Consider the following 18,008-nt stretch of genomic DNA (forward strand, 5'->3'; position numbering starts at 1 on the left):
GCCCTCTGTTGGATTCTGCCAGTACTTGCTGCTTGCACGGATTGCCCTTTGTTCGGCAAAGGTGGAGATTACTTCGACTCCCTCCGTTGGGTGTCACTGGGCCTTCACAGCGTCTCCATTTCATCTGGTGACGACAGGGGACGGCTTGCCAGACGATGTCTTCGTGTTGTGTTTACTGGTTCTGCATGCACAGACTCCACCGTGCTCAGCCAAGCTGGATGTCTCTTGACCAACAGTGAGCGTAGACTAAAAGTTCCAAAGCACAGTCGAGCGCAGCAAGGTGCACCTGAATGTCGGTGGACGAGGAGGACAAGAGCCATTGCCGGAAAATATGGGCTATCGCTTCTCGGCCTTTTGGCTCAGATCAAGTGTAGTATCTGTTCTTATCAGTTTAATATCTGATATGTCCTCAATCTGGGGACCGAATATTAAATTGATTTTTAGGACTCGGAGATGGTTCAGGGGCTTGCTCCTTCCGCTCCACGCATCAACCTGGTCTTGCAGTGCTTCCAGGAATGGTGCCCTCTCCCCGCTTTGGGGCGCCAAATGTATAAAACCAGAAAATGCCGCAAAACCTGGCTTACCCTTTTCTCTCTTGTCCAGTTGTCTCATCCTGACCAATTTAAGGCCTTTCAGGCTCCAAAGCATTGCTAGCTTTTCTGCTGTCGGGAGCTCCGTGCACGAATGTTGTGAGCCGATGGACTCGCGGACTTGCGGCAGCCAGGCTCCGTTTTCAGCTGATATGCCACACAGATTTCCTGCTGCTCTTTACAGGCCACTCACCTTCACACTCGGATGTCGACTTGCCTTCTCCTCACTTCAGTTACCACATCCCTTCATCCTGCACAACGGGGAAGTGTGGCGACAGACTGAACGGCATTCTCTTTGGATGTAGGTATACCTTCACGGCGTCTCTTTTCGTTCTCCTGACTCCACGACCAACACGCTAGGGTGGAGCTCAGGGAGACTAGACATTGCCCCCTGTTGGATACCGCCATTACTTGCTGCTTGCACGGATTGTCCTTTGTTCGGCAATGGTGGAGATTTCTTCCACTCCCTCCGTTGGGTGTCACTGGCCTTCACAGCGTCTCCATTTCATCTGGTGACGACAGGGGACGGCTTGCCAGACGATGTCTTCCTGTTGTGTTTTACTGGTTCTGCATGCTCAGACTCCACCGTGCTCGGCCAAGCTGGATGTCTCTTGTCCAAGAGTGAGCGTAGACTAAAAGTTCCAAAGCACAATCGAGCGCAGCAAGGTGCACCTGAATGTCGGTGGACGAGGAGGACAAGAGCCATTGCCGGAAAATATGGGCTATCGCTTCTCGGCCTTTTGGCTAAGATCAAGTGTAGTCTCATTTGGTCGAGGGAAGCTGAGGATTTCGATGACGATCGTGGATTGGACAACTCGGAGGGATTGAAGTCGCCAAAGAAGAAACGTTTGGAGCTTGGCTGCTATTGGTGGATCTACATGCTGGCCTAAACCTCGGGTTTAGGCCTAACGCCGATACAGTTTCACACCCAACGTACGAGCTATGGATGCAGCTGCATCCCGACCACCAGGCTGGGGCGTGCGAAACACTGTCCGAGTCACAGTGAAGAAAACGGATGGAGAGTCGCCTTTGGACCGGAAACACTTCGTGAAGAAGGTGCTGCTCGAGTGCTGTGGGTTTAAAGCAACAGAGATCTTCTGCTTGCAAAACTTCCCCAAGAATGGTTTCTTTGATGTCACCTTCAAGAGCGTCGCAGCGTGCATCAAATTCTTGAACGTCTTCAAGGAAAAAGGTAACCAGAGTCCCTTGTCGATCCTGACTGCGGAACCTCTGTTTACGCTACCGGCACAGCGAAATCGGGTTGTTACACTGCACACGTACAACCCCCACGTCCCTGTATCTGATGTGCTCACGTTCCTCGCCAGGTACGCTGAGCTGAAAAGTGACAGCGTGCAAGTGAAAGACACCTTCGGCATCTGGACAAGTGAGCACCAGGTCAAGGTGACCCTAAGAACGGACAGCAACGGAGCCATCCTGCATCCCCCCTCCAATTTCGCTATTGGAGTAAATCGTGGCTACCTCTACTACGTGGGACAGCCACGAGTATGCCACACCTGTGGCAAAACGGGGCATGTTGCCGCAAACTGCAGTGTGACCTTCTGCAAGAACTGCAGGCAGGAGGGACACATGACTAAGGACTGCAAAGAAGACAAGTGCTGCAACCTGTGTGGGGAGGCCGGCCATCTTTACAGGGCCTGCCCGAAACGCGGGGCGACATACGCTGAAATCATCAGCAGCGGAGTTAAAAAGGCGACCAGAGAGGAGGTGCATACACCCTCCACCGAAAAAGACACCATGGTTCAGAATGAGGAAAAGCAACAGAAGGGCCCCCAACAAAAAGAGGAGGCCCCAGCACCTCCTGACAACCCAACCCCAGCCCCATCTGATGAGGAACACTCAATGGAAGAGGAAGAGGATGGGACAAAGAATAAAGAGCCCTGGGAAACCGTGAACAGGGACAAACGTAAGAGGAAACAAAAAAACAAACTGAAGAACCCTCTGAGGGGTAGTGGCAAAAAGCGACACCTCTCAGCCGGCGCACTTAGTGCCGACACCTCATCCGATGAGGGAAAACAGGACAAGAATCGGCCTCAGATAAAGAGGCAAAGCACCAACATGGAACGGAAGGCACAGACCCCCCAGACCACCGACCGGGAAGAAAACAAGGTCACAGACCAACCCCCGATAGCAACGAGCAGCAACAACCCAGGTGAAGACCGGCCTGCAACCCCAACACCTACTGACTGCCACGACGAACCCCAGGGCTACACCACCCCCCCAATGCATCTGCATCCAAATCACGGGGCCAGTACGGACCAGAACAGTTTTCTCAGCCCTGCAACTGTGCTAAAGTTTGCGAGCACCACCGGCATGCTGGGGAACATCGAACAGCTGGAACAGCCAACTGTATAGACTCTGGACTCTTGAGACTGGTAAATCTATCTTTTTTATAATGGGTTTAAAAATTGCATCCATAAATGTGCGAAGCATCAAAGATACTTCGCGGTGTGTAGCCACACTCAACTATTTGGCAAATGTAAAAGCTGACCTACTGTTCCTGCAGGAGTGCGGAATTCCGCACCTCAGCAACTACAGGCGCTGGTCGAGCTGGTGGTCCCACGGGCCATCCATCTGGTCAGGAGGAAACGACTGCCGCTCCTCCGGCCTGGGTATTCTGCTGCGGGGAGGCAACTTCACCATCTCCGACGTTAAGGAGGTGGTGGGCGGGCGCCTCCTCGTAGCAGACGTGAAATACAAAAACACCCCTCTCAGACTTATTAATGTGTACGCCCCGGCCGTTAAAAGTGAGCGGCTGGCAGTTCTTCAGCAACTCCCACTGCTGTTGGCCACCTCCAAGCCGGTCATCCTGGGTGGTGACTTCAACTGCATCATCGATTGGGCTGGACGATCCAGCAAAGCCGACAGCAAACTAGACGCTACGTCCAGACTCCTGATGGAAACGGTAAAAGACGCCAAGCTGCTCGACGTCTGCAGCAACCCTGCAGACGGCGCGCAGCGTAGATACACATGGTCACGGCCAGACGGGTCCGTCCGCTCCAAGATAGACTTCTTTTTTGTGTCCCGAGCTTTCACGGTCAGGTCCACCGACGTAACGCCGGTGTTCTTCTCTGACCACTGCCTCCTACTGGCCGACTGCCACCTGCAGGAAGACCAGGGGGTAGGCAGGGGGACGTGGAAGCTAAATGTAAAACTGCTGACCCCTGAGAACATCGAGGAACTCAGGAGGGATTACAAAGGTTGGAGAACCGTGAAACCCCTCTTTGAGGCCCCACATCTCTGGTGGGAAGCAATCAAGGGGAATATCAAGAGGTTTTTCATCCTCAAGGGCGTTCAAAAGGTGAGAGAGAGACGAGGGGTCATGTCCAGGCTCCAGAAAAGTATGCAAAATTTGCTCCAGCTGCAGTCGATGGGGGTGGATGTCAAGGAGGATCTCCAAGAGGTGAAGAGCCAGCAAGCCTCGCTCTACACCTCGGAGGCCTCCAAGGTTATCTTCCGTTCCAGAGTCCGCTCCGTGGAGCAGGACGAAAAGTGCTCACGCTTCTTCTTCCAAAAGGTGCACAGAGACACCTCTGTGATCAGCAGCCTGAAGGAAGAAGATGGCTCTGAAAAGTCATCGCAGTCTGACATCCTGAGAATCAGCCAATCCTTTTATGCCGGACTGTATGACCTGAAGCCAACAGATAGCACTGTTTCCCAGACCTTCCTGTCGACTATCACGGAGGTCATAGGCGACAGCGAGCTGGAAAACCTGGACAAACCACTAACTCTGGACGAGCTGACAAAGGCCGCCAAGTCCTTCGAGACGAGTAAAACTCCCGGAAGCGACGGCTTACCGGTTGAGTTGTATTCGGCTCTGTGGGACTGGATGGGCCCAGACCTGCTGGAAGTGTACGAGAGTATGCTTCTGGAAGGCAGCATGTCAGAGTCCATGAGGAAAGGCATCATCACCCTCATCTACAAGCAGAAGGGGGAAAGGGAAGAAATTCGAAATTGGCGACCCATTTCACTGTTGAATGTGGACTACAAAATTCTAGCAAAGGTCATCGCCAATCGGGTCAGGTCTGCTCTGGAGTCGGTGATCCACCCTGACCAGACCTGTGCTGTACCCGGCAGGAAGATCTCTGATAGCCTCGCGCTACTCAGGGATACGATCGCCTACGTGCAGGACAGGGGGGTGGACACTTGCCTCATCAGCCTTGACCAGGAGAAGGCTTTTGACAGAATATCGCACACCTACATGATGGATGTGCTCTCCAAAATGGGGTTTGGGGAGGGAATTCGCAATTGGATCAAACTGCTCTACACAAACATCTATAGCGCAGTCTCAATCAATGGGTGGGAATCAGAAAAGTTCCAGATCAGATCTGGAGTCAGGCAGGGCTGCCCTCTCTCCTCTGCCCTTTTTGTGTGCTGCATAGAACCTTTTGCCGAGTCCATCAGGAGGGATCCGGGCATAAGAGGAGTGACGATCCCAGGCAGTGGAGGCATGCAAGTCAAGGCCTCCCTGTACATGGACGACGTTGCCGTCTTCTGCTCGGATCCTGCGTCTGTACGCAGGCTCTTGACCACCTGCGACCAGTTTGAACTGGCCTCTGGAGCCAAGGTAAACCGGGGCAAGAGCGAGGCCATGTTCTTTGGGAACTGGGCCGACCGGTCCTTTGTCCCCTTCACTGTCAGGTCCGATTACCTGAAGGTGCTGGGGATATGGTTCGGAGCTGCTGGGGCGTGCACCAAAAACTGGGAGGAGCGCATAGGAAAGGTAAGACAGAAACTGGGCTGGTGGGAGCAACGCTCCCTCTCCATTGCGGGCAAAACCCTGGTCATCAGGTGTGAGGTACTCTCGGTGCTACTGTACGTGGCGCAGGTCTGGCCCATAACCCGACCCTACGCCACAGCAGTCACCCGGGCCATCTTCAAATTTATCTGGCGATCCAAGATGGACCGTGTCCGAAGGGACACCATGTACAAACCTCTGGAGAAGGGAGGGCGGAACGTACCCAACGCCTCCCTCATCCTGCTGGCCACCTTTGTGTCCAGCTGCATCAAGCTGTGCGTGGACCCCCAGTATGCAAATACCAAGTGTCACTACATACTGAGGTTCTACCTGTCCCCGGTGTTGCGAAGGATGGGCCTGGCCTCATTGCCGCGGAACGCTCCAAGTAGTTGGACCGTACCGTACCACCTGTCCTTCGTGGAAAAGTTTTTGAAGAAAAACACCTTTGACCACAAGGCAATGAAGCAGTGGTCAGCACGTAATGTCCTCGAGGCCCTCAGGGAAAAGGAGACCGTGGAGGACGTTGGATGGTTCCCTGAGCAGACTGCCAGAGTCATCTGGCAGAACGCCTCATCACCAGAACTTTCAAACAAGCACCAAGACCTAGCTTGGCTGGTGGTGAGAAGGGCCCTCCCTGTCAGATTCTTCATGCACACCCGAAGGCTCTGCACCAATGCACGCTGCCCTCGGAGTGGCTGTGGGGGAAATGAGACGGTCACACACCTCCTTGTGGAATGTGCCTTTGCAAAGAAGGTCTGGAGAGAGATGCAGTGGTATTTGTCAAGGTTTATCCCAAACAGATCTGTGACACAGGACTCTGTGCTCTACGGACTGTTTCCAGGGACACACACCGAGACAAATATCAACTGCTGCTGGAAGGTCATCAACTCGGTAAAAGACGCTCTTTGGTCTGCCCGAAACTTGCTGATCTTCCAGTGCAAAGAATTGTCCTCGACCGAGTGTTGCAGACTGGCACATTCCAAGGTCCAGGACTACGTGCTGAGGGACGCACTCAAGCTTGGGGCAGCTGCCGCCAAGGCGCAATGGGGAAAGACCACAGTGTAAAGTCTTTCCAGCAAATGTACACCGAGGGGCGCGTAACAGTGTAAAGCCCCTCGGTCTGGGCAATCAACACTCCAATGTATAAAACAAACATGCCACTGTAAATATTTAAGAAGGAATTGTAATGTAAAGAGTGATATGTGTACGACAATATCAAAATTGAATGAAAGAAAGTCAAGGCAACATGTAACCCTGCCGAAAATGTACAGTCAAGACAATTTGAAATGTTTCAGTAATGCTCATGATAAATTTTTATGAATAAAGTATATTTTTTTGAAAAAAAAAAAAAAATCTGTTCTTATCAGTTTAATATCTGATATGTCCTCAATCTGGGGGCCGAATATTAAATTGATTTTTAGGACTCGGAGATGGTTCAGAGGCTTGCTCCTTCCGCTCCACGCATCAACCTGGTCTTGCAGTGCTTCCAGGAGTGGTGCCCTCTCCCCGCTTTGGGGTGCAAAACGGATAAAAGCAAAAAATGCCGCAAAACCTGGCTTCCCCTTTTCTCTCTTGTCCAGTTGTCTCATCCTGACCAATTTAAGGCCTTTCAGGCTCCTAAGCATTGCTAGCTTTTCTGCTGGCGGGAGCTTCGTGCACGAATGTTGCGAGCCGATGGACTCGCGGACTTGCGGCAGCCAGGCTCCGTTTTCAGCTGATATGCCACACAGATTTCCTGCTGCTTTTTACAGGCCACTCACCCACACCCTCGGATGCCGACTTGCCTTCTCCTCACTTCAGTTACCACATCCCTTCATCCTGCACAACGGGGAAGTGTGGCGACAGACTGAACGGCATCCTGTTTGGATGTAGGTACACCTTCACGGCGTCTCTTTTCGTTCTCCTGACTCCACGACCAACACGCCAGGGTGGAGCTCAGGGAGACTAGACATTGCCCTCTGTTGGATTCCGCCAGTGCTTGCTGCTTGCACGGATTGCTCTTTGTTCGGCAAAGGTGGAGATGACTTCGACTCTCTCCGTTGGGTGTCAGTGGGCCTTCACAGCGTCTCCATTTCATCTGGTGACGACAGGGGACGGCTTGCCAGACGATGTCTTCGTGTTGTGTTTACTGGTTCTGCATGCACAGACTCCACCGTGCTCGGCCAAGCTGGATGTCTCTTGACCAACAGTGAGCGTAGACTAAAAGTTCCAAAGCACAGTCGAGCGCAGCAAGGTGCACCTGAATGTCGGTGGACGAGGAGGACAAGAGCCATTGCCGGAAAATATGGGCTATCGCTTCTCGGCCTTTTGGCTCAGATCAAGTGTAGTATCTGTTCTTATCAGTTTAATATCTGATATGTCCTCAATCTAGGGACCGAATATTAAATTGATTTTTAGGACTCGGAGATGGTTCAGGGGCTTGCTCCTTCTGCTCCACGCATCAACCTGGTCTTGCAGTGCTTCCAGGAATGGTGCCCTCTCCCCGCTTTGGGGCGCAAAATGTATAAAAGCAGAAAATGCCGCAAAACCTGGCATCCCCTTTTCTCTCTTGTCCAGTTGTCTCATCCTGACCAATTTAAGGCCTTTCAGGCTCCAAAGCATTGCTAGCTTTTCTGCTGGCGGGAGCTTCGTGCACGAATGTTGCGAGCCGATGGACTTGCGGCAGCCAGGCTCCGTTTTCAGCTGATATGCCACGCAGATTTCCTGCTGCTTTTTACAGGCCACTCACCTTCACACTCGGATGCCGACTTGCCTTCTCCTCACTTCAGTTACCACATCCCTTCATCCTGCACAACGGGGAAGTGTGGCGACAGACTGAACGGCATCCTGTTTGGATGTAGGTACACCTTCACGGCGTCTCTTTTCGTTCTCCTGACTCCACGACCAACACGCCAGGGTGGAGCTCAGGGAGACTAGACATTGCCCTCTGTTGGATTCCGCCAGTACTTGCTGCTTGCACGGATTGCCCTTTGTTCGGCAAAGTTGGAGATTACTTCGACTCCCTCCGTTGGGTGTCACTGGGCCTTCACAGCGCCTCCATTTCATCTGGTGACGACAGGGGACGGCTTGCCAGACGATGTCTTCGTGTTGTGTTTACTGGTTCTGCATGCACAGACTCCACCGTGCTCAGCCAAGCTGGCTGTCTCTTGACCAACAGTGAGCGTAGACTAAAAGTTCCAAAGCACAGTCGAGCGCAGCAAGGTGCACCTGAATGTCGGTGGATGAGGAGGACAAGAGCCATTGCCGGAAAATATGGGCTATCGCTTCTCGGCCTTCTGGCTCAGATCAAGTGTAGGATCTGTTCTTATCAGTTTAATATCTGATATGTCTTCAATCTGGGCACCGAATATTAAATTGATTTTTAGGACTCGGAGATGGTTCAGGGGCTTGCTCTTTCCGCTCCACGCATCAACCTGGTCTTGCAGTGCTTCTAGGAATGGTGCCCTCTCCCAGCTTTCGGGCGCAAAATGTATAAAAGCAGAAAATGCCGCAAAAACTGGCTTCCCCTTTTCTCTCTTGTCCAGTTGTCTCATCCTGACCAATTTAAGGCCTTTCAGGCTACAAAGCATTGCTAGCTTTTCTGCTGGCGGGAGCTTCGTGCACGAATGTTGCGAGCCGATGGACTCGCGGACTTGCGGCAGCCAGGCTCCGTTTTCAGCTGATATGCCACACAGATTTCCTGCTGCTTTTTACAGGCCACTCACCTTCACACTCGGATGCCGACTTGCCTACTCCTCACTTCAGTTACCACATCCCTTCATCCTGCACAACGGGGAAGTGTGGCGACAGACTGAACGGCATCCTGTTTGGATGTAGGTATACCTTCACGGCGTCTCTTTTAGTTCTCCTGACTCCACGACCAACACGCCAGGGTGGAGCTCAGGGAGACTAGACATTGCCCCCTGTTGGATACCGCCAGTACTTGCTGCTTGCACGGATTGTCCTTTTTTCGGCAAAGGTGGAGATTTCTTCCACTCCCTCCGTTGGGTGTCACTGGCCTTCACAGCGTCTCCATTTCATCTGGTGACGACAGGGGACGGCTTGCCAGACGATGTCTTCGTGTTGTGTTTTACTGGTTCTGCATGCACAGACTCCACCGTGCTCGGCCGAGCTGGAGGTTTCTTGACCAACAGTGAGCGTAGACTAAAAGTTCCAAAGCACAGTCGAGCGCAGCAAGGTGCACCTGAATGTCGGTGGAAGAGGAGGACAAGAGCCATTGCCGGAAAATATGGGCTATCGCTTCTCGGCCTTTTGGCTCAGATCAAGTGTAGTATCTGTTCATATCAGTTTAATATCTGATATGTCTTCAATCTGGGGACCGAATATTAAATTGATTTTTAGGACTCGGAGATGGTTCAGGGGCTTGCTCCTTCCGCTCCACGCATCAACCTGGTCTTGCAGTGCTTCCAGGAATGGTGCCCTCTCCCCGCTTTGGGGCGCAAAATGTATAATAGCAGAAAATGCCGCAAAACCTGGCTTACCCTTTTCTCTCTTGTCCAGTTGTCTCATCCTGACCAATTTAAGGCCTTTCAGGCTCCAAAGCATTGCTAGATTTTCTGCTGGCGGGAGCTTCGTGCACGAATGTTGTGAGCCGATGGACTCGCGGACTTACGGCAGCCAGGCTCCGTTTTCAGCTGATATGCCGCACAGATTTCCTGCTGCTCTTTACAGGCCACTCACCTTCACACTCGGATGCCGACTTGCCTTCTCCTCACTTCAGTTACCACATCCCTTCATCCTGCACAACGGGGAAGTGTGGCGACAGACTGAACGGCATTCTCTTTGGATGTAGGTATATCTTCACGGCGTCTCTTTTCGTTCTCTTGACTCCACGACCAACACGCTAGGGTGGAGCTCAGGGAGACTAGACATTGCCCCCTGTTGGATACCGCCAGTACTTGCTGCTTGCGCGGATTGTCCTTTGTTCGGCAAAGATGGAGATTTCTTCCACTCCCTCCGTTGGGTGTCACTGGCCTTCACAGCGTCTCCATTTCATCTGGTGACGACAGGGGACGGCTTGCCAGACGATGTCTTCGTGTTGTGTTTTACTGGTTCTGCATGCACAGACACCACCGTGCTCGACCAAGCTGGAGGTTTCTTGACCAACAGTGAGCGTAGACTAAAAGTTCCAAAGCACAGTCGAGCGCAGCAAGGTGCACCTGAATGTCGGTGGATGAGGAGGACAAGAGCCATTGCCGGAAAATATGTGCTATCGCTTCTCGGCCTTTTGGCTCAGATCAAGTGTAGTATCTGCTCTTATCAGTTTAATATCTGATATGTCCTCAATATGGAGACCGAATATTAAATTGATTTTTAGGACTCGGAGATGGCTCAGGGGCTTGCTCCTTCCGCTCCACGCATCAACCTGGGCTTGCAGTGTTTCCAGGAATGGTGCCTTCACCCCGCTTTGGGGCGGAAATGTATAAAAGCAGAAAATGCCGCAAAACCTGCCTACCCCTTTTCTCTGTTGTCCAGTTGCCTCATCTTGACCAATTTAAGGCATTTCAAGCTCCCAAGCATTGCTAGCTTTTCTGCTGGCGGGAGCTTCGTGCACTAATGTTGCGAGTCGATGGACTCGAGGACTTTCGGCAGCCAGGCTCCGTTTTAAGCTGATATGCCGCACAGATTTCCTGCTGCTTTTTACAGGCCACTCACCCTCACCCTCGGATGCCGACTTGCCTTCTCCTGACTTCAGTTACCGCATCCCTTCATCCTGCACAACGGGATACTGTTGCGACAGACTGAACGGCATCCTGTTTGGATGTAGGTATACCTTCACGGCGACTCTTTTAGTTCTCCTGACTCAACGACCAACACGCCAGGGTGGAGCTCAGGGAGACTAGACATTGCCCTCTGTTGGATTCCGCCAGTACTTGCTGTTTGCACGGATTGCCCTTTGTTCGGCAAAGGTGGAGATGACTTCGACTCCCTCTGTTGGGTGTCACTGGGCCTTCACAGCGTCTCCATTTCATCTGGTGACGACAGGGTACGGCTTGCCAGACGATGTCTACCTGTTGTGTTTTACTGGTTCTGCATGCTCAGACTCCACCGTGCTCGGCCAAGCTGGATGTCTCTTGTCCAACAGTGAGCGTAGACTAAAAGTTCCAAAGCACAGTCGAGCGCAGCAAGGTGCACCTGAATGTCGGTGGACGAGGAGGACAAGAGCCATTGCCGGAAAATATGGACTATCGCTTCTCGGCCTTTTGGCTCAGATCAAGTGTAGTATCTGTTCGTATCAGTTTAATATCTGATATGTCCTCAATCTGGGGACCGAATATTAAATTGATTTTTAGGACTCGGAGATGGTTCAGGGGCTTGCTCCTTCCACTCCATGCATGAACCTGGTCTTGCAGTGCTTCCAGGAATGGTGCCCTCTCCCCGCTTTGGGGCGCAAAATGTATAAAAGCAGAAAATGCCGCAAAACCTGGCTTCCCCTTTTCTCTCTTGTCCAGTTGTCTCATCCTGACCAATTTAAGGCCTTTCAGGCTCCAAAGCATTGCTAGCTTTTCTGCTGGCGGGGGCTTCGTGCACGAATGTTGTGAGCCGATGGACTCGCGGACTTGCGGCAGCCAGGCTCCGTTTTCAGCTGATATGCCACACAGATTTCCTGCTGCTCTTTACAGGCCACTCACCTTCACACTCGGATGCCGACTTGCCTTCTCCTCACTTCAGTTACCACATCCCTTCATCCTGCACAACGGGGAAGTGTGGCGACAGACTGAACGGCATTCTCTTTGGATGTAGGTATACCTTCACGGCGTCTCTTTTCGTTCTCCTGACTCCACGACCAACACGCTAGGGTGGAGCTCAGGGAGACGAGACATTGCGCCCTGTTGGATACCGCCAGTACTTGCTGCTTGCACGGATTGTCCTTTGTTCGGCAAAGGTGGAGATTTCTTCGACTCCCTCCGTTGGGTGTCACTGGCCTTCACAGCGTCTCCATTTCATCTGGTGACGACAGGTGACGGCTTGCCAGACGATGTCTTCCTGTTGTGTTTTACTGGTTCTGCATGCTCAGACTCCACCGTGCTCGGCCAAGCTGGATGTCTCTTGACCAACAGTGAGCGTAGCCTGAAAGTTCCAAAGCACAGTCGAGCGCAGCAATAGCGCACAACAGTCCATCAATTGTATTTAAACAGTGCCCTCGAGTCAATTAAATGCATTTCAACAGTTCCCGATTGTGAATCAAATGCATTTAAACAGTGCCCTAAGTTAAATCAAATGCATTCAAACAATGCCCTACAGTAAACCAAACGTTTTTGAACAGTGCTTTCTAGTAAATCAAATGTATTTAAATAGTGCCCTACAGTAAATGAAATGCATTTAAACAGTGACACAGTAAATCAAATGTATTTAAACAGGCGCTGCAATAAATCAAATGCATTTAAACAGTGCCCTACCGGAAACTAAATGCATTTAAAAAGTGCCATGAAGTAAATCAAATGCATTCAAACAGTGCCCGACAGTGAGCCAAATATATTAAATCGTGATTTATAGTAAATTAATTGCATTTAAACAGTGCCTGACAGTAAATCAAAAGTATTTAAATTTGCGCCTTGGAATAAATTAAATGCGTTTACACAGTGTCCGACACGAAATCAAACGCATTGAAACAATGCCCTCCAGTAAGTCAAGTGCATTTAAACAGTGCCCGGCAGCAAACTAAAGGCATTTAAACAGTGCCCTGCAGTAAATCAAATGCATTTAAACTGCCCGACAGTAAATCAAATGTATTTAAACAGTGCCCCAGAATACATCCAAAGTATTTAAACAGTGTACTGCAGTGAATAAAATATAATTAAATAGCGCACAACAGTCCATCAAATGTATTTAAACAGTGCCCCAGAATAAATCCAAAGTATTTAAACAGTGTACTGCAGTAAATCAAATACAATTAAATAGCGCACAACAGTCCATCAAATGCATTTAAACATTGCCCTCGAGTCAATTAAATGCATTTAAACAGTGCCCTACAGTAAATCAAATGCATTTGAACAGTGGCCTAAAATAAATCAATTATATCTAAACGGTGCCAAATGTATTTAAACAGTTCTTTATAGTAAATTAAATGCATTTAAACAGTGCCGACAATAAATCAAATGTATTTAAACAGTGCCCCGACAGTCAATCAAATGCGTTTAAACACTGCGCAAGAGTAAAACAAATACTTTTAAACAGTGCACCACAGTAAATCAAATGCATTTAAACAGTGCCCTACAGTAAATCAAATGCATTTAAACAGTGCCCTACAGTAAATCAAATGCATTGAAACAGTGCCCAACAGTAAATCAAATGCATTTTGTTCCCTACAGTAAACTAATTGCATTTAAATAGTGCCCGATACTCAAATGCATTTAAACATTGCCCTCCTGTGAATCAAAAGCATTTAAACAGTGTTCTACGTTAAATCAAATGCATTTAAACAGTGCCCTACAGTAAACCAAATGCATTTAAACAGTGACATAGTAAATCAAATGTTTTTAAACAGGCGCTACAATAAATCAAATGCATTTAAACAGTATCCTACAGTGAACTAAATGCATTATTAAAATGCCCTGCAGTGAATCAAATGCATTCAAACAGTGCCCTACAGTATACGAAATGCTTTTAAACAGTTTCTGACAGTTATCTGAATGCATTTAAAGAGTGCCCAACACTCAAATGCATATAAGTAGTGCCCTACAGTAAATTAAATGAATGTAAACAGTGCCCTGTTGTAAACCAAATGCGTTTAAATAGTGCGGTGAAGTAAATGAAATGCATTTAAACTGTGCCCTACAATAAATCAAACGCATTTTAACAGTGCCCATAGTAAATCAATGCATTTAAACAGTGCCCTACAGGAAATCAAATGCATTTATACAGTGCCCTACAGTAAACCAAATGCATTTAAACAGTGCCCTATAGTCAATCAAATGTATTTAAACAGTGCCCTACAGTCAAACGGACCTTATTTAAACAGAGCCTTACAGTAACACACCAATTAAAAGTGCCCTACTGTAATCGGACTTAAAATGTGCCCGATAATAAATCATGTTTTTAAACATTAAACATGTTTATGTAAAGCGAATTGCTTTGGAGACCTAAAAAACAACTTTCCCGAGGCCAGTATATGCCCTTCCAAAAACTGAACGGGATCCAGCCAAAATAATACTGTTCCATATTTCTATCCAGCATATTAATTCTGCTCCATTTTAATATGCAGCCATATTAAAACGGCTCCATATTAATACTGTTCCATATTAATACTCTTCCACATTAATACTGTTCCATATTAATACTGTTCCATATTCGTGCTGCTTCATTTTAAGACCGTTACAAATGAGTACTGTTCCCTATTAATGTCCAGCATATAAACATTGTTCCATATTAATATTCGCTCATATTATAACTTTTCCATATTAGTAGTGTTCCATATTAATACTGTTCTATATGATTACTGTTACATATTAATATCCAGCCATGTTAACGCTGTTCCATATTAGTACTGTTCCATATTAATATCTGGCCATTTTAATATCCGGCTATATTAACACTGTTCCATACTAATACAGTTCCATATTAACATCCAGCCACATTCCATATTAATAATAATTATCTTTGTCACAAGTAGTCTTACATTAACACAACAACGAAGTTACTGTGAAAAGCCCTTCGTCGCCACATTCTGGCGCCTGTTCGGGGACACAGAGGGAGAATTCAGAATGTCCAATTCACCTAACAAGCACGTCTTTCGGGCCTTGTGGGAGGAAACCGGAGCACCCGCAGGAAATGCACGCAGACACTGGGAGAACATGCAGGCTCCGCAAAGAGAGTGACCCAATCTAGGAATCAAATCTGGGACCCTGGAGCTGTGAAGATATGGTTCCATATTAATACTGTTCCATATTAGTACTGTTCCATATTAATATTCAGCCATATCAATACTATTCCATATTAATACGGTTCCAAGTTAATATGCAGCCATATTAATACTGCTCCATATGAATAATGTTCCATATTAATATCCAGCCACATTAATGCTGTTCCATACCAATATGGTTCCATATTAATATGCAGCCAGATTAATACGTTTTTGCTCAATGCCTGCTACCCCGCCCCCCACATGGAGGTTGGACATGGCCCGACTTGCCCAGAATGCTTTGTGCAAGAAAATATCACAGGCCACAGATGACTATATTATTAATAACTAGAATGGGGAAGTCCCGCCCTTCACGCTCTGGGAGGCCACGAAGGCTGAGATCAGGGGTGATATCATGGCCAAGAACGCACGTAGAGACAAGGTAGAGAGGGCGGCTAGGCGACAGTTGTGGACTCCATACTGGAGGTAGACAGGCGATACTCTGAGGGCCCGAACAAAGAACTCCTGGCGGAGAGGAAAAAGCTACAAATGGACTTTGATCTGCTCTCCACGAGGGAAGCATTGCAGCAACTCCGCCAGGTACGGGAGACCCTTTACGAACACGGAGATAAAGCCAGCCACTGCTGGTTCGCCAGCTGAGAAAGCAGGCAGCCACGGGGGTAATAGCTCAGATTAGAAGCAGCAGACCGAATCCAGTGGCAGAGCCAAAAAATGTCTACGAGGCATTTGAGACCTTCTACCGGGGGCTATTCACCTACAAGCCCTCAGCTTAGGGATGAAACAGTTCATCGATGGATGGGACACGCCAGTTGTGAGACAGGCTGAAAATGGGACTGGAAGCACCTGTAAAACTGGGAGAAGGATAGCGCAGTGGTGAGCCCTCGTTCCTCATGGTCCCGCCCGCCCCACACATCCCTGTGACGATGGATGTGGCTGTCCTGCAACCCAGTTTTGTGTAGAAGCTGGGATTCGTCTTTCTGGAGCGCAGGAGGTTAGGGGGAATTTAAACAAGTCTTCAACGTCATAAAGATTTTTTTTTAATGATAGAAATGGATAGATCCTCTGCCCCCAATTGCTCGACTGCATAAATCCCACCTTAGTTAGTGTCCCAATCCACCGGACTTTCCATAATACCATATCCAGCAATGCTCAGGAAGAATAATTGTTTTCCTATCCAGCCGACTGTTCTATATTGAAGAAGCTGGTGAACTTTAGAAGGACAATTCTGCCTTCCTATCCACACTGCTGTTCACACATCAGTGCACTACGTCGAGATATACTTTGGACTGACTTTTCTGTGTCATTTTTGGCTCTATTGTTCATAAAAACAGATCAAGCTGAGCTGTACGAGATCTGCGTGTCGCCAGTGCACTCTGCTGAACACATCCAGATATAGTCTGGAGTAATATTTCGCTCTTCCGTTCTAACCTGGTGCTCCAACGGACACATGCACCTGCCCTGCAGCCGAACATGTATGTGTTTCATTTCCCAGCCACTGTCCACACCCACTGACCCAAGCTGTACTTCAGAAGCCAATCTGCCTGTGCCATTCGCCTTGGATTGTTTCGAAATCCCACGTCAGGCTCGAATGCAGGTTACGATTCTTTATAGAATCATAGAATCCCTACAGAGCGGAAGGCGGGTCATTCGGCCCAACGAGTCTGCACCAGCCCTTAGAAAGAGCAACCTATTTAAGCCCACACCGCCACCCTATCCACATTCCCGCAACCCAAACTAACCTAAAGGGCAATTTAGCACGGCGAATCCACCTGACTTGCACATATTTGGACTGTGGGAGGAAAACAGAGAACCCAGAGGAAACCGTGTCAGAGAAAGTGCAAACTCCACATGGACAGACATCCGAGGCTGGAATTGAACCTGGGTTGCTGGCGCGCTGAGGCAAGCTTGCAAACTACTGTGACACCGGATTGCAGCCTCCTGGACTCTGCACTGCACAGATTCACCGTGTAGGACAATCTCTGGGGTCTCTGACAGCCTCTTTTTTGTTTTACAATGAAATACACAGTTCTTAAAATTTAGAGTAGTCAATTATTTTTCCAATTTATGGTGGCTAATCCACCTACCTCTCACATCTTTGAGTTGTGGGGTGAGACTCATGCAGAACCGGGGAGAATGTGCAAACTCCACGCGGCCAGTGACCCGGGGCCGGGGTCGCAATGTGGACTGGGAACTTCAGGTAATTAGGAGAGCAAAAACGGTACAAGAAAGGATACAGGCAGGTAAAATGAACGAACGTCCTAAGTAATTTTACCAGCTCATTAAGGGTAAAAGGATAACTCGGGATATAGCCGGAAAACATGGGCTATCGCTTCTCGGCCTTTTGGTTCAGATCAAGTGTAGTATCTGTTCTTATCAGTTTAATATCTGGTATGTCCCCTTCGGGGGACCGAATATTAAATTGATTTTTGGGACACGGAGATGGTTCAGGGGCTTTCTTGCTCCGCTCCAGGCATCAACCCGGTCTTGCAATGTTTCCAGGAATGGTGCCTTCACCCCGCTTTGGGCACAAATAGTGCAAAAGCAGAAAATGGCGCAAAACCTGGCTTCCCCTCTTCTGTCTTGTCCAGTTGTCTCATCCTGACCAATTAAAAAATTTTCAGGCTCCAGAGCATTGCTAGCTTTTCTGCTGGCGGGCGCTTCGCGCACTAATGTCGTGAGCCTATGGGCTCGCGGACTTGCGGCAGCCAGGCTCCGTTTTCAGCTGATATGCCAAACAGATATCCTGCTGCTTTTTACAGGCCACTCACCCTCACCCTCGGATGCCGACTTGCCTTCTCCT

At 49.1% G+C, this 18,008-nt stretch overlaps 7 non-coding genes and 1 pseudogene across 7 annotated transcripts; all 8 read left to right on the plus strand.

Moving 5' to 3' along the window:
• Positions 1-338: 338 nt before the first annotated feature.
• On the plus strand, positions 339-529 carry LOC140397799 (U2 spliceosomal RNA). Its single transcript, XR_011937226.1, has one exon. It is a non-coding gene; the product is annotated as a U2 spliceosomal RNA (small nuclear RNA).
• A 6,144-nt stretch (positions 530-6,673) lies between these two features.
• LOC140397256 (U2 spliceosomal RNA) lies at positions 6,674-6,852 on the plus strand (annotated as a pseudogene).
• A 785-nt stretch (positions 6,853-7,637) lies between these two features.
• Positions 7,638-7,828, plus strand: LOC140397462 (U2 spliceosomal RNA). The gene has a single exon (XR_011936898.1). It is a non-coding gene; the product is annotated as a U2 spliceosomal RNA (small nuclear RNA).
• Positions 7,829-8,605: 777 nt separating this feature from the next.
• LOC140397800 (U2 spliceosomal RNA) lies at positions 8,606-8,796 on the plus strand. Its single transcript, XR_011937227.1, has one exon. It is a non-coding gene; the product is annotated as a U2 spliceosomal RNA (small nuclear RNA).
• Positions 8,797-9,581: 785 nt separating this feature from the next.
• Positions 9,582-9,772, plus strand: LOC140397555 (U2 spliceosomal RNA). The gene has a single exon (XR_011936989.1). It is a non-coding gene; the product is annotated as a U2 spliceosomal RNA (small nuclear RNA).
• A 785-nt stretch (positions 9,773-10,557) lies between these two features.
• Positions 10,558-10,748, plus strand: LOC140397701 (U2 spliceosomal RNA). The gene has a single exon (XR_011937133.1). It is a non-coding gene; the product is annotated as a U2 spliceosomal RNA (small nuclear RNA).
• Positions 10,749-11,533: 785 nt separating this feature from the next.
• On the plus strand, positions 11,534-11,724 carry LOC140397626 (U2 spliceosomal RNA). The gene has a single exon (XR_011937059.1). It is a non-coding gene; the product is annotated as a U2 spliceosomal RNA (small nuclear RNA).
• Positions 11,725-17,533: 5,809 nt separating this feature from the next.
• On the plus strand, positions 17,534-17,723 carry LOC140397868 (U2 spliceosomal RNA). Its single transcript, XR_011937291.1, has one exon. It is a non-coding gene; the product is annotated as a U2 spliceosomal RNA (small nuclear RNA).
• Positions 17,724-18,008: the final 285 nt, after the last annotated feature.

The sequence above is a fragment of the Scyliorhinus torazame genome, chromosome 20 (assembly GCF_047496885.1).
Source record: "Scyliorhinus torazame isolate Kashiwa2021f chromosome 20, sScyTor2.1, whole genome shotgun sequence".
Classification (NCBI taxonomy): Eukaryota; Metazoa; Chordata; class Chondrichthyes; order Carcharhiniformes; family Scyliorhinidae; genus Scyliorhinus; species Scyliorhinus torazame.